At 31.6% G+C, this 7,452-nt stretch overlaps 1 long non-coding RNA gene across 1 annotated transcript; it reads left to right on the top strand.

Annotated features, from left to right (window-relative positions):
- The first annotated feature begins 1,402 nt into the window (after nucleotides 1-1,402).
- LOC145585632 (uncharacterized) lies at nucleotides 1,403-4,860 on the top strand. Its single transcript, XR_014100697.1, has 3 exons — nucleotides 1,403-1,628; nucleotides 1,814-1,841; nucleotides 3,144-4,860. It is a non-coding gene; the product is annotated as an uncharacterized LOC145585632 (long non-coding RNA).
- Nucleotides 4,861-7,452: the final 2,592 nt, after the last annotated feature.

The following is a 7,452-nucleotide window of genomic DNA, read 5'->3' as shown; positions in this document are numbered from 1 at the left end:
TAGCCTAAAGGTGCCATAAATGGCACGGATCAGATCCAATATTAGACCACATATTTCTTAGCTTAGTTGAGAGCTTCTCTCTCTAGTTTTGGGGTTAGTTTTAGGAGTAGATTTTAGAGAGAGAAAGTGAGGAATTTCAATGGTTATTTGAGAGGTTGAATATTCAAGATGACAATTGTATTGAAGATCTCCATTATCAATCAATGAAGATTTCTCACTCTCTCTCCTCTTTATTGCTTTATTTAATTTCATGTTTGTTTGATTTGATTTTGATATTTGATGCTTGATTAGTGTAGTTGTTCTTGATATATTGTTGATTTTTTATTTCTTTAGTTGTTTGTTGATAGATGATGATATTTGAGTAGTTGTTTGGCTAGGAATTCGGTAAAACTTGTATGATTGATTAATTATGATTAACTTGGGAATTGTGTTGATTGATTGTTGAGATTAAAGTGATTAGTGAAGGTTTGCATGTGTGTAATTCGATTAGGCCTCGAGAATTATGCTAAATTGCATTGTAATTGCTAATGACACGAAAGTGATTTAGGAATTGCAATTATTGATTGGTTTTGATTGTGATTCTCTTAGTTTGTTATTCATAGTGAACCCTAGCTTAACAATTAGGAGATAGCTCTTTGATTCCAATTGATTTCTCTTATCATTAGTCTTCACAACCTTTGATTGACATGATTTTCCCAAGTTGTTGCAATTGACATAATTACTTGTTGATCCCCGTTCCTATTGTTTTATTTCCTTGGTTACTTGGTTTGTTAGTTGTTAGTATTCACTCTTACCTTCGTCTTTGACCTAGCTTAGACACCCAAATCGAAAGCATTTGAACATTACCGTTCCTTTGGGTTCGATCCTTGACTTGCCTCTATACTCGTATTTAGGTTTGTTAAGTATTTATAAATTTAGTTTGACCGAGGGGGGATTAGATAACCACATAGTTTTTCCCTCGTCACAAACCCATTGATGAATACTTTTCACGTCACATGATTATCGAACGAAGTGAAAGTGTGAAAAGTCTTGTGATGCTGTCGTTTTAATAAAAATCTTTCTTTCAATACTACATTTTTTATCAAATGTGACGGAAAAAATAGAGCTAATGCAACGGCCCTTTTATGACCGTTGCAATAGATAAGTCTAATACAACGGTTTATATGAAAGGTGGGGCTAACACAACGGTTTTATAAAGCCGTCGCATTAGAGGTGCTAACACAACGGCTGAAAAGGCTAATGCAACGGCAACTAAATTTTAATAATTTCCCTTTTTTTCAAAATTTGGTGACTCATCTTTCAAAAAAAAAAATTTGGTGACTCATCAATTAGAGGACCGTACCTTCTTTACCTTTTTCCCCTATTTCACACACTTTTTATGATAATGCGCCCATAATTCCTCTCCTCCCACACTCTCTCTCCTCCCACACTCTTTCTCTCTCCTCCATTGAAGCGGCTTACTTTGAGCTTCCATTGATGCATACTCTGCGCTTTCAAGTTTTTTTTACTAATTGAGAGTCTAGACAAGTTAAGGTTCTTAAATTAGGTGGATTATCGAACAATTTCATAATCTTAATTTTCTGAACATCGTCGCTCGATCGAATTAATTTAATTATCGCAAGTTGCTGGTATGTATTTTGAAATAATTGAATTTATTCTAGTATAATTTGGTTAAAATTGCTCTATTTAGTTGTTAAATGCTATACTTTCTCAAATATTGTGCTACTATTTGTTTAATTAGGGTTTTCGTAAGTAACTGCTTCAATAAATTTGATATCATCAATTTTGTTTAATTAATTTTCCTGTTTGCTAGTTTGATTGAGAGAAAGAGAACAATTAAGGTGAGTAATCTTCTTGATACACTTCCTGATCTACAGTCTTACCGCATTACTACATTTTTTTTATTATCAATTTTATGGTTTCTTGCGTTTTTGCTTAAATTTTCGTGTTTTCATTATTTCTGATTCTGCTCTAATTTCTTATTCTTTACTATTTAATTGATCTAAATGTATTGGACACATTGGGCTTGTATTAGTGATCACAGATTCTGTTCATTTTTCGTGTTTTCATTTTTACTGAGGGTTAAGCATTTTGTGATATACTTTGAAATCCTTGCCCTTTTCTTTTTTGTCTGGCATTTTTATTGCCAATGTTTTAAGTTTTTTTTTTTATCTATTGCTACAGTACTAGCAGGCTTTTCGATTCAAATTACCTTGCTAGTGCATTTTTTTGAAAGATCTGCCCATGTTTTAATTTCGACATACTATTGGGATGATTTTAGTAGGCTATGTAGATTAAATGTTTCCATTGACTTACATTCAGGTAGATAAAGAAGTTCAGTGTATTTATGGGTTTGCCAATTTTTTTCTAGGATGGTTATTAACTTAGTTGAATCTGTTTAAGAGTTGTAGCAACTTATAACAGGGTAAATATGAAAGAATCTAGTTTTTATGGAAGATGTATGCCTTTGCTGATGAACTGGAACGAAATTATCCGAGAGTTGTCGTTAATGTTAATGTGCAGTCAATTATTTGTTTAGATATTTGAAGCAACCTTTTGATTACTTCAGATCTTTCAACTCAGCTTGGTATGCCTTCTTTAATCAATTGTGTAGTCTAGAGTTTTGATCAATTATATTGGTCATCTTGTACCAGTATCAAATAGTTTAGGTTAGGCCTTGTGCTTATTGACTTTCATAAGTGGTGCCTTGCTAATTTCTTCTATTGAGGTCTTTCCAGGCACATCTCAAGTTTGTTGGGCTTTTTGGAGGATTGATGCTATAATATTCTGAAATTTCCTAAGTTTTTATTGTTTTTTTTTATTTTTTTAAAGTGTTTGGTTTAAAGTACCCTGCTAAATAATTGTTTTCAGAAACATTGCCTGATTTTATCTTCTGTTTACTATTGGAATGATTTTGGAAGGCTTAAGTTATTAACAGTAATAATCTATGTTGACTTACAATCAGGTAGATGAGGCAGTACTGTGTAGGATGTGTTTGCTAATTTGTTCAGGGATGGTTACCAGATTTAGCTGTATCTGTTTAAAGCTTGTATCAACTTACTATAGGGTAAAGTCGTAAAGACGAGGGAATCAAGTGTGAAGTGGGTTACCAATATACTTACTTTCGGATTACTTTATTATAGGTTAAATAGATGGTTATATCATCATGGAAGATTTACAGAAAGATCCAAAGAGATCAAGGCATTTGCTGAGCACTTTAGATAAATGGAGGATTCGAGGGATATTATTTTCAATGTTGGTATCTTTGTAGACTTGTAGAGGAGAGATAGCTGGTCAAGTGGCATTGTAATACAAGGGTTCAGCTCAGGTAAGGAGATGCACCCACTAGTAGAAAATATCAAAAAGGCACCCCCTAATTGGCACCGATTCAGTCCAAACCGGTGCCAAAAATGGCCTACAAAATTGGTGGGAAGCTGAAGCAGAGTAAAAGGCACCGGTTCACTTCAAACCGGTGCCAAAATCATAAAGGCCACCGGTTTGAACCGGTGCCTTTGTGAACCGGGTCTTTAATTATTAAAAAAAAATATAACTCGGCCTCTTATAACGCCTAACCCTAAAACAGTCGGCCTCTTCTCTCTCCTCTCACTCCGCCTCTTCTTTCTCCTCTGTTCTCCCTTCTCCTCTGCTCTCCCTTCTCTCTCCTCTAGCTCTCCTTCATTCCCAATCTCTTTTCTTTCTCTTCAAACATCTCCGCAACAACAACAACACCACCGCAACAACAACAACAACACCACCGCAAAGCCGCCGCCACCATCTCTTCTCTTTAATTTTTTATGGGTTTCATCAAAAAAATTTTGGTTTAATCCACCACGAACACATGCATGAGCAAGGTTAGGGTATAATTTCTTGATTTTAATTCGATTTTTTTGTTTTCGATTTCTGGGTTATTTTGTTTCCGAATTCAATTTTGATTTTTTTTTTTCTGATTTTTGTTTCTTGTTTATTCAATTTTAATACATTATTGTGTTTTCGATTTTGATTTTTTGTTTTTCGATTTCTTGGTTTTTTTTTTCCGATTTCAATTTTGATTTTTTTTTCGATTTTTGTTTATTCGATTTTAATATATTTTGTTTTCGTTTTTGATTTTTTGTTTTTCGATTTCTGGATTATATTTTTTCTTATGTTTGATTTTGAATTTTTTTTCGATTTTTGTTTTTGTTTATTCGATTTTAATATATTTTGTTTTCAATTTTAATTTTTTCTTTTTCTGATTTTAGTTTCTTGTTTATTCGATTTTAATACATTTTGTTTTCGATTTTGATTTTTTGTTTTTCGATTTCTTGGTTATTTTTTTTCCGATTTCAATTTTGATTTTTTTTTTCGATTTTTGTTTATTCGATTTTAATATATTTTGTTTTCGTTTTTGATTTTTTATTTTTCGATTTCTGGATTATATTTTTTCTTATTTTTTATTTTGAATTTTTTTTTCAATTTTTGTTTTTGTTTATTCGATTTTAATATATTTTGTTTTCGATTTTGATTTTTGTTTTTCGATTTCTGGGTTTTTTTAATTTATATTTTTTATCTGGGTTTTTTCGATTTCAATTTTTTTTCGAGTTCAATTTTTTTTTCGATTTCTGGGTTTTTTTAATTTATATTTTTTATCTGGGTTTATTTCGATTTCAATTTATTTCCATTTCAATTTTGATATTTTTTTTTCGATTTCAATTAGTTCCATTTCTGGGTATTTTTTATCTGGGTTTTTTTTATTTTTGGGTATTTTTCGATTTAATTTTTTTTTGGTTTAATTTTTTTGCGATTTCAAATTTTTTTGCGATTTCAAATTTTTTCTGGGTTTAATTTTTTTGGAAGCTTAATTATATTAATCGTTTTTTTTTTCTTTAATTGGTGCAGGTATCGTGAGTTAGATCTTAAATGGAAGAATCAAGAATTCAAGGTGCAAGAATATTGAGTTTATTTTTTTTATTTATATTGTAATTTTTTTTATATGTTGTAATTAAACTACTACTGTATTGATCTATATTGTAAAATTGTTTTGATTATATATTGTAAATTTTTTATTATGTTGATTGAAATTCGATCTATATTTTGATGTTCTAAATAATTTAAGTCGATTTTTAATTGTTTGATGTTCTAAAAAAATAATAATAATAAAAAAATAAAAAATTATAATATTTGGCACTTTTGGCACCGGTTAACCGGTGTCAAAAACAATTCCACATTTTTTTAAACCCATTTTTGGCACCGGTTAACCGGTGCTAATTTCAAGTTTTGGCACCGGTTTGAACCGGTGCCTTTTTAAACCCCTTTTTGGCACCCCCTACATTGGCACCGGTTCAAACCGGTGCCTTAGGCCGGGTTTGAACCGGTGCCAAATTCATTTTTTCACGTAGTGACCTTTTCATATAAGTTTCTATGGATGACGCTTGTTGTGATTTAATAATAATTTTGTGGGAGATGTGTGTTTTATGATATAACTTGTCTTTTTAATGCTTGATTTTTGGGTTCAAGTTACCTGGTTTTAACGTTCTTATAATGCAAAGACTGACCGACCTTACATTCGTATATTGACAATAACGTACGATGGACAACTCCTGACTTCTGATTTTGCTATCTTTTTTTCACTGTCAAGATTTGTTGTAGACATGTATGTACATGGAATGTTTATCCTATACTTTACTTTCAATTTGATGGAAGATGGATACTCCTGCTTTTTTATTTTGTCTCTTTTTCACTATCAATATTTGTCAAAGATGTGTGTACATAGAATTTTTATCATGTACTTTCTTGATCTCCTTTCAATTTGCAGTTGCTGCTATGTTATAGTCCTATTTCTAGTGTGGCCTTTTCTTCATCATGCTCAAAGGAGAGTGATCGGTGATTACTTCCTCCATTCCATATTACCTATTCATTTAACTTACTGCCCTCTGTATTCTCTGACACAGATTCTGTTCATTTTTCGTGTTTTCATTTTTCCTGATTCTGCTCTTCCATGAGGAGTGTACTATACTTGTATCTTTGTCTACATTGGGCTTCAATTTTGCTAATCAATTTTAATTTCTCTTTATAATGTATTATATCTTGTGCAAACACGCCTGCTTTTAGTGTGAGCGGTTTTTTGCTATATATGTCTATCTGCTGTACTGAGATATAATGTGATGAAGATTACCTTCTTAATTAAGTGACTTGAAAGAACCTTTTTATGAACTTTGTATATCTAATTAATCTTTGCAATTGTTCAACTCAAGTTCCTTTCCTTTTTTTAGTGCTCGATTTTTCTATAATCCCATTTTGATTTTTTTTTTGTGTTTTGTTTATTAGGGGATCTAGATCCGGATATGTGTAAACAATGCTAGAGGTGGATACTGAAGCTCAAGAAGATGCTTCCTGAATTGGTCTCAAATTGCTTTACTTGAGAAATTGGAGAAGCATAAGAATGAAGTGATAATACGTTCCAAAGAATGGTCGAAAATATTGTTTGAGGGACAAAATGATTTAGTTTAAACTTTTAATTGTTTTTTCTAAGTTTAACTGGTGATGAATTAATTTTGTAATATTCCTTATAGATAACAATAATGTACAAACTTTTAATTTATAATAAAATTCAAAAAAAGTTTATTTAAATTTTTTATTTATTTTAATTGTATTATTGTTATTATCATTTTTATTAATTGTTATTATACTGGAATTAGGTATATGCATTGTGTGGCATTAGGTATTGGGAACCGTGGCATTAGGTATAATGAATTGTGGCATTAGGCATATGAAACCGTGGCATTATGTATTATAGCTAATGCCACAGCAATAATGGTGTCGTTGCATCAGGTATTGATCAAACGCCACGAATCATTGATGCCGTGGCATAAGGTGTCATATGCCGTTGCAATAGACCTATTGCAACGCCAGCAGGAGGAAAACAATTACCATCTAGGAAATCCTCAAGTCTATTGAAATACACCCAAAACGGTTCATTATCAAATTGAGGAATAGAAATATAAGCCATTTTTTTCAAATAAAGAAACACAAATAGAAAAAAACAAATAGAATGAAAATTATAAACAATGGACTATCAATAAGATAACATAATGGTAATGGAAGTTGTTCCCCGGCAACGGCGCCAATTTGACAAGGGAATAAACGCGTCGTCAATTGTCTATCCCTAGATCAAATACAATTTATACAACCTAAACAAACCTAATACGAGTATAAGGCAAGCATAGGGGTCGAACCACAGAGAACGGATAAACACCACCAAATGTTATCAACAATTAAGCTAGTCCGGAATAAGAGATAAATAAACTAAAGTCTAAAGATGCTAAAACAAGAAATAAAACATTAAGGGAAATGGTTTAGGTATAGCATTCACTTGAACATAAACAGAAATTGAATTAATTATGAACTAAACATGCATGAATATCGAAGTAAAGGATCCAATCTAGCCGCCTTCCGGGGTCAATTGGCTTCTCCTAA

Source organism: Chenopodium album, chromosome 2 (assembly GCF_948465745.1).
Source record: "Chenopodium album chromosome 2, dcCheAlbu1.1, whole genome shotgun sequence".
NCBI lineage: Eukaryota > Viridiplantae > Streptophyta > Magnoliopsida > Caryophyllales > Amaranthaceae > Chenopodium > Chenopodium album.
Note: the sequence above shows the minus strand (reverse complement) of the source record. Positions and strands in the feature narration are given on the sequence as shown.